A 9,218-nucleotide genomic window follows, 5' to 3' on the forward strand; every position below is an offset into this window, starting at 1 on the left:
GGCCCTGTATCTATTCTTTTCATTCTCATTGCTGTCCTCGATGATAGTATCACCGAGTCCCTTGGATTTTAGACTAATCCTTGTGTCTAGCGCCCACTGCAAGTAATTGTCTCCGGAGAGATTAAGGGCTGCATAGTCTCTGTTTGCTATTTTCGACATCTGATTCACATTATCACACAAGACATTAGATTCATAATGGGATCACGTGGCCGCATGATCTAAGCAAGCTCGGCCACAACACGTCTTATGCATTTATGATTTTCAAACAATACTAATCGACCATGGTGCTATCAATCAAGAGCCACACGGCCCTGTGGATTTTCTAATGCAAAACAACCTAAGTTCATGTGATTCTATATGTTGGCCGATCTTGTTTTAAACAATTGTGAATGCAATATCATGTTCGAGTTTATGCAGAAACGATTGAAAAATATTCTTATGATCCCTAGGGTTTCAATCTTTAAAGTTCTATCAACTTATGTTTAAGGTTTCAAGGCCTTAAGTATTTGTATGTTCAGACAGATTGATTCAACCAATCTAAACAATCCTAAACCTCAAATCAAATCGGAAATCAAAATAAGCAAGATCAATTATGAAATCGGACACTAGGTTCTTTTAGGGTTTAGGGTTTTTGATTCCTTGATTAGGGTTTGTCAAATTCAGATTCAATCAATCAACATACAACCAGGTTCTAATTGGAATCAATTCATGTTTCTAGTTCTAAGGCTTGTCGATTTTAATCTCATGGTTTCTTTTAGGGTTTCATCAAGACATTGTTTCCATAATGATGGAATTAGTGTTCTTACTGTTCTAGGTTCTCAGATTGTGTTTATACCTTAGTTTCGTAGGGGATTTAGAACCGGACCACCTGAGAATGGGTGGAACTTCGAGCTGAGATGATCGGACGTCTGCTGCCTCCTATCGGGTCGCGGATGGAGTCGATCGCGGATGGAGTCGATCGCGGCTGGAGTTGTCTGGTCTGTGAGCTGATCGGGGATCGGATCGTCTCGGGTCGGTCGCGGGGTTCGGGTTTGATCGCGAGCTGGTTTGCGGTTCTTCTCTGTTTGGAACGTGATCTGAGAAGCTAGGATGGATCTTTTGGGTTCTTGATGAACAAGGGACAAGATTAGGTTTAGGGTTTTGGTTTTGGATCGCCGGCTTAGGCTTTTGGGTTTCTAGGTTTCGATTTTTGGTCTCAGGGTTCAGAGGCTATCGTGCTGATAACGTGTTGTGAACAATAGGGGAAATCGTGTTCTCTGTCTTATTATTTCTGAATCAAAGTGTTCCCTTGTATAGAGGATACAAGGAATAGATAAAAGGAAAGTATCCAAATCATAATCCTAAAAGGAAAAGGAAAACCTCCTAAAGATAAACATGAAAGATAAATGGAAACTTATCCTAAGTCTAGGTCGGCCACTCTCTTCTTCTTTGGGCCGCCGACTCTCTCTCTCTCTATGGGCCTCGGTCTTGGCCATTTGGTTCCTACCAATCCACATTGTTCATAACAATATGCATGAACTTGGCAGTTTTACACAAGCGTGAGACAAAAATGCATATCACACAAAGTACATATTATTTGTGCTATCACATCATATCTTTCATAGTTCTCTTCTATCTTGTATATTAAAACATAAGTTACAACCTTGATTCATGTGTGATTTTTTTTTTAAAATTGACCCTTAAAAAATTATGTATCATTTATTTCATATTAATATTTTCTAACTTACCTCTATAACTAACGCCTATAATATCGGTTCACTTAACAAACATATTTTGCCATCACTAATGAATCACACACTATAACTTGGGCTTACGATCATTGTATAATAGGCTTAGGATAATTTAATTTAAATTTATCGACTCATTGCTTTATAATTATGATCAACCTCTAGAACTTTAAACTCATCTATGACTAGATTTTAGTAGTCAAATGGAATGTTTATCTTTAATATATTATATTAAAATAGAAATCATAATTCTTTCATGTGTAATTTTTTTTTTTAATTTGGATCATCCTTTAGAAATTTTATTACATGTATTTTATTAAAACTAATAACACATAAAATCTTTGAACTACTTTAATCATAATATATTTTGATATCTTTTCATTTCAAATATAAAAATATATATATTCTTACAAATCTAACAAATTTGTTTGAAAAGATTTAAACAAGATCTTAATTTTAAAAAATAATATGTAAATATTTTCACTAGTTTTTTAATTAGTTTTGAAATATTTTTATACAATAATATATTCAGTTATCGTTTATAAAAATTATTCTATTTTTATCAATTATATAATAATAATCAATCGCATTAAAAGAAAATTATTATATTGAGCTAAATATAGTAAAATTATATTAATTAATATATTTATATAGAATTTATTTTTGTAATCATAAATATTTATTTTAAAATATATAATATATTGGTGAGACGGGTTAACATTAGCAAACTATATAATACATGTATAAAAATTAATAAGTATTTCACTAAAGCTAATATAATCAATCATGTTAAAATAAAATTATTATATTGAACTTAAAATGATAAATTAATATTAAAATGATTAATTTATAAATTTTAATTTTCATAAATATAGAATATTTATGTTAAAAATATACTACGATAACATAACGACTTAACACTAGCAAACTATATAATACATGTATAAAATTAAGATTTTTCTATATACAATAATATTATCTAAAATTAATAAAAGTAAAATATATTGCTAAAAAGAAATCCAGCTTTGAAAGGTGGACCAAAATTTAGCATAAATTAAAATACAAAATAATTTTCAAATATGTTGTTTCATGCGTATAGTAATTTGTTTAAGAACTAAATGCAAATACAATAAGATAAATATATAATAAGAAACAATAAATACATACGACGGTTTTAAAAAATTGATTAACTACAACATATAAACTATAAAATTATTTAATATTGTATCTGAAATAGTTATATAAACATTTAAATATGTGATTAACTTTTAAAAAATATATACTACTAATGATCTAAAATAAACTAAAAACAAACACTCGCGTGGTTGCGCGGATCGAGATCTAATTCTTTAGTTATATGTGATATTGATCTTTCCTAAACAATCAATATTTATTAACACATAAAATAGCACACATCTTTATCCAATAAAGACAAATATATGGTTTAGAAATCGATCGCTGATACCGTAATCAAATTAGGGTTCTTCTTAACGTGCCAAACACATCGATTTCAAACCATCAAATTTCTCTAGATATTAATCTATACCAAATTATAAATTAAACAAGATCTGATTTCAATATTAAACACATAGGCTCTGATACCACTGTAGGAATTCATACCGGTTTATAACTATTTATAAATCAACCTATAAATTTATATGCCTAGAATCTCATGTCAATACTGAAATAAACTTAGATCTTAGAGTTTCGAATATACCTGGTTATTCTGTAGCGGAAGGATGAATAAACCAAGTCGAGATTTTTAGCACTCCAAACGTCGTGCCTCTACTGGTATCCACATGCACACAAACTGGATCGATACGGGATGCTAATGCCGTTGAGATCAAATCTCAAAAGTCCAATGAACTATTCGTTGGTACTAGGGTTTATGAATGAAAAGCGCCTGAAAAGTTAATTAACTTCATCTTATAACATGCATATATATAGGAGGGGGGGGAAACGTTGACCTACACTAGGATCTAATAATTGGGCTGGGCCAATTAATTAGTTTCCTCCCATCGTAACCCATTATATATATATATATATATATGTACTTATAAGATTCCATATATCATATGATTATTTATAAATCCAACATTGATTTTAATCTAAACTAAAACCAACTGATCCAATTTGCTTAGGTGTGTGATTTTGTAGGATCATATAATATTAGTAATGAATTCTAAATTCATAGATTATAAACGGCTTCTAACAAAACATTATAATCACCTAATATTATACGATTGTCAACCTCGATACTACAAATTTAACAAGAGTAAGTACAAATGATTTTAGGACATTCCCAACACTCAAGGGAGAGATGGGTGCAACCGTGCAAGTCTAATTTAGATATATTCGAGCTATATGTCTTATTCGAGATGCATACGTAGCAAGTAACGTGCCTATCAAAGCTGGAACTATGGGAAGCTTAAAACGAACTAAAGGAAAATGTTATTTTATTTGCCATTAACATCCTAGTTCATTATGACATCAGGTCTGTTCTTTTCATAGTCGCCGGGAGCAGCAGTAGCGGCAAAAATATATATATATAACTCTTCGACGGAGACAAGATGAGCGATCTTGAAAGAAAATTTAATTATCGTGGCTTGCCGCAGCGACTGTAAATGTGGATGCGGCTGCCGCTGTTAATTCCAGTGTCCTAAAACATGTATAATCTGCGTCTAGGGGTGGACACTTCGGTTATTTTCTCGGTTCAGTTCGAGTTCGGTTCCGTTTCGTTAGTTCGGTTCTAGTATTTTTCCAACTGAAATAAATCTTAGTTAGTTTGGTTTGGTTCGGTTCGGTTTGTGTTCGGTTTGATTTGCATTTGGTTCGATGCGGTTTGTTTTTTTGGATCAATTTAATTAAGTTCTTCTTAGTTTAATTTTTTGTAAGAGAAATTATGTTTTAAAACATAAATTATGTAAACATTAACTATGTGAACTAAATTTAATATAAAACTGAAACAAAAACCTTTAAGAAAATCACAAAAAGTATATAAAAATTAAAATAAATGAAAGTTAACTAAAAAAAGAAAACCAAAATCATTAGTATTGTCTCTTATATCATTATTAAAAAAAGTATGCAATGAATCATCTTCCATGTGATGCTGTGGAGAAGAAATTTTATTTTTAATAAAATTTGCTTTAGTTTTAGGTTTAAAGTTAGATTTAACATCTGCGTTTACATATATAAGAATATAAAAATACAATTTTTCTATTTTTTTTAAATCAATTATTTTGATGATTACATATTTGGTTAGAAGAATATATGTTAATGAATGAAAAATGGAAAATACGTGGTTTGGTATTAGAATTTTAGTATATTGGTATTACTAATATTTTTAATTTAAATAATTATAAAAACATATCAGTTTTTCGGTTTGGTTCGGTTCGGTTTTAAATAAATTTTGGTTCGGTTTGAATCGATGTCGGTTCGGTTGGTTCGGTTTGACTCGGTTTGGTTCGGTTTCTCTGCCTACCCTTACCTGTGTCCAAAGTCTGGAAGATGCATGCTTTAAATTTCGACGCTGACACTAGTAGCCGTGACTGTGTCCCGAACAGTGCTATCATAGTTTGGAATCTTTGGATAGTTAGAAACAAAGGTAACTCGGTGATAATTCAAACCTTTTTTAGAGAATACAATTTATATTTCGCATTTGAAAGTAATACTATAAAAAGTTAAACTTTTTGGAAGAGGATGATTTACGCTATATCATGATACAACCGTCTAGTACTGTTCAATATGGTAAAGCCGAACCGTACCGAATCGACCCGAAATAGACAATATGGTTTAATTTTTGTATATACCATATAAACCAAATGGATGTGATTTTATAAAAACCGTAGGATTTGGATATGGTTTGGTTTATAACCGATTAAACCGAATAAATCGAACAAAACCGATCTTAAGTAGAAACATGTAAATATGTATATATTTTATAACGAAGCATGAAAACCTATAAGTTATTTTTTTCGTTAATAACCACTACCATATTTTTAACAGTAATAAATAAGCCCTAATTTGTAAAACATTAGAACTATAATTAAATAACAATTCATCGCAACGAGGCTTTTTATTTTCTTAGTCTTCTTTTTTGATCTTTTTACTTTATTTTAGCATTGATTAATATGAAATAAAGATTATAAATTTTATGGACAACAATTAATGAAAATTCTTTCCAACTTTTTTCTTATCTATAAACGAACAGAGTTTCGTGTTCAATCTAAGAAACATGACTCTGATAGAAAAAATTTTCATTCGTGCTTCATGCTTCTGTTTTGTTTTTTATTTTTATTTTCAAAATTTCGAGCTTTGATTTTAATTCTATATTTGATTATTTTATTAGATGGTAAAAGCGTTTTTTTTTGTTCTTTTATTTAAACATTTAATATTTTTTAATTAATGTTGCGTTGACAACATGACTCTAAATTCATATAATATGATGGCAAACTAAATAATTATGTTTTTTGGTATAAAACCGAATAAATAAAAAACCGACGGTATATAAACCGAACCGAACCAAAGTAAATATGGATTTCGAATGATAGTTGTATTTTACTAACCGAAATACCGAAATACCGAAAAAACCGAACCCGAACCGAACCGATATCCGGATTGAACACCCGTCTAATCCAAAATCTACGTACGGAGACATACATATTTCGGCTCCAAACTTCAGAGTTAAATAAAGATTGATATTTTTATATAATACATAATAACTTTCAGACAAGCAATAACAATGAATACTATATCTCGATCCGCGCAACCGCGCGTTTTTTTTTCATTTATTTTTATATAAACATTTTGTTTTCAATTCTAAATTAGTATATATTATAATATATATGTCTCTATCAATTTTTAAAACATAATAAGTTTACGGTATATTTTTTCATTGAATAGATTGTTCCAAACTTTCACATGTATTTGTATTTTCTTCTATATATATATTTTTGGATTATTATTTCATTATTAAAATCGTAACTATATATATAAATATTAGTAAAATATTGCTTTATTGTCATATTCAAAAATATTGTAACATTTCACAAATTTAGAAAGTTTTTAAAAAATTAAACTTTTCGCTTCATAGGTTTATATTATCGAGTAAACAATTAAACATTTAGTTTTTGTTTAATTTTTAAAATAAACTATATAGTTTAAAATTTTTTTTCATTGGTTTAACGTAGTAAAAATTAATCATTGTTAGATAATATGATTTTTGTTATTTAAAAAAAATCTTTATAATTTTAAAAGTTTACATTGACAAATATTTAAATATTTAACATATGGAGGTATAATATCACAACATTAAATTATATCTATTTAATTTATACTATCTATAAATCCAATGAATCATCTATTGTTTAAATCCAATTATTGATAGCCCAATAAAAGTTTCTGATAAGCCCAAAATTTAAAATATAAGATTAGAGATTAAATGTAACATGACTTTCTATGAATAGCTCCATTAGGTTTATTTTTTTAAAAAATCACACATGAATCATGGCGTGACTTCTGTTTTAATATATAAGATTATGCTTTCTTTTTTTTGTCACAATACTTATATTTATTTTGTTTTTGTTTTTGTTTTTTGCAACTGACTTATTTTACGCCTACTGCAACTAATCTTTATTTTGAAAAAAACTATTATAAATCTTTATAGTAATTTGGTTGAGTTTTTTATTTTGACTTTTTCATTTCAGCTATTCTGATAAGGTATTATTTTTATAAGTTAAATTCATTTGAATACTTTTTAAAATGGTTTATAATCAAAGTTACAATGCATTTTGTTTTGGACGAAAGCTAAATTTTGTTAATTTTCACCAATTTTTAAGTAGAAAAGTATTTATACCTGAACATAGAGACTAAATGCAATTCAATATAATGCCTTTGGGTTGGTACATGATATGCAGGCACATCAATGTCCCATGTGGTATCGCTTAGTTTATGTCTTGAGCGTACTAATAGAACGGGAAATAATAAATACATATCCGGACGACGTAGTCCAAGTGGCAGGACGGGCCTGTGGTGGCAACCACCATCCGGGTTCAATTCCCTCTCCATGCAGAAACTACCCTGTCTCTTCTGGACACCAAAGCGGTACTGGATTCGATCCAGCCCAGGTAAAGCCCTCCCAGATAAAGTGGACCACTGCCTGACCGGGCCCAGGGGAATGATCCGCGAAGCGGGAAACCCCTGAATTATCAAAAAAAAAATAATAATAATAATAAATACATGAGTTTGCAAATCTATTCTTTTCCTAGACGTTTTAAGAAAACTTTTATTAGGTTTCCATCATCATCACAAAACATCTTATATTAGAGATGCAATAGCAAAATAAAACACATCTGATGCTATTTAAAACAACATTTATATTTAGAACTAGGGTCGGCCCGCCCTACGGGCGGAATATAATTTACTTGTAATCAAGATTATTATTTTTTATACGATTTGTGGTTTGTGTTTTAATTTTACATTTGCAAGAGATATATATGAGATATACTATTTTTTTTTAAATTTAAAATCAACCAAAAAACTAATTTTTACTATTAGCATAATCTCTCTCTCTCTCAACGCTACGGACGTGTTAGTAACCAAAAATACATAAATATATCAGTTAAAGAGTATTTCAAAATGTTTAGCTTACTTAAAATTTAAGGTGATATTAACTTTTATTGTGTATGTTTTGTTATTCTTGTTAAAGATCATGATCATCTTAATATTAAAATGTTCATGAATACATAATAGTTTTACAAATTTTCTTTGTTTATTATACTGTAATTATGATAATTTTGATAATAAGTAAAATAATTTTTAATACAAAAATTTTAGATTATATTTTTCTTATGAATATTTTTAAAATTTATATCATTGATATTATATTATTAATTATGTGCTAAAATATTATTTTAGGTTGATATCCAATGAAACATTATTATATATATATATATATATCAAATGTGTCAACGTTGTGATTTTTTTTATTAGGTTAGTATGTGTCATTTGTCGAGAAGAGAGTACATATGTTATGGGAAGTTAGTGTTCTAAATAAGACATAAGTTAGTGTTTGAACAAAACTACAACGCTTCAATTTCATGTAAGAACATGTTTAGTATTCCACACTCAGCTCATTCGTCCACCGTCTTCATTTTATTGTGATATATGCAGACTCAAACTTGGAAGTATAATAAGAAAAATGCATTCTATGTATATATCAAAACTTAGCCAATTTTGGAGACACAGAAGCAGCCAAGTTAAATAGAATTCACAATCCAGTAGTCGGTATGGGAAAGATGTAATTGAAATATACTCACAAATCACAACCATGCATACTCACACATGATTATATATCCATAAGTGTCTGCACTAACTGTTGTATCCTTGAGATCAGGGCCAACAACCTTTTGGGAAACCACAGTAATGAAAAATCAACACCAAAATGTTGGAAATTATTATGAGCTAAAGATAAGTAGATCTTTTAAAAAAAAA

At 29.2% G+C, this 9,218-nt stretch overlaps 1 pseudogene; it reads right to left on the minus strand.

Annotated features, from left to right (window-relative positions):
• Positions 1-9,218, minus strand: part of LOC106337948 — a 17,609-nt pseudogene that overhangs the window by 6,443 nt on the left and 1,948 nt on the right.

Source organism: Brassica oleracea, chromosome C4 (genome assembly GCF_000695525.1).
Source record: "Brassica oleracea var. oleracea cultivar TO1000 chromosome C4, BOL, whole genome shotgun sequence".
Classification (NCBI taxonomy): Eukaryota; Viridiplantae; Streptophyta; class Magnoliopsida; order Brassicales; family Brassicaceae; genus Brassica; species Brassica oleracea.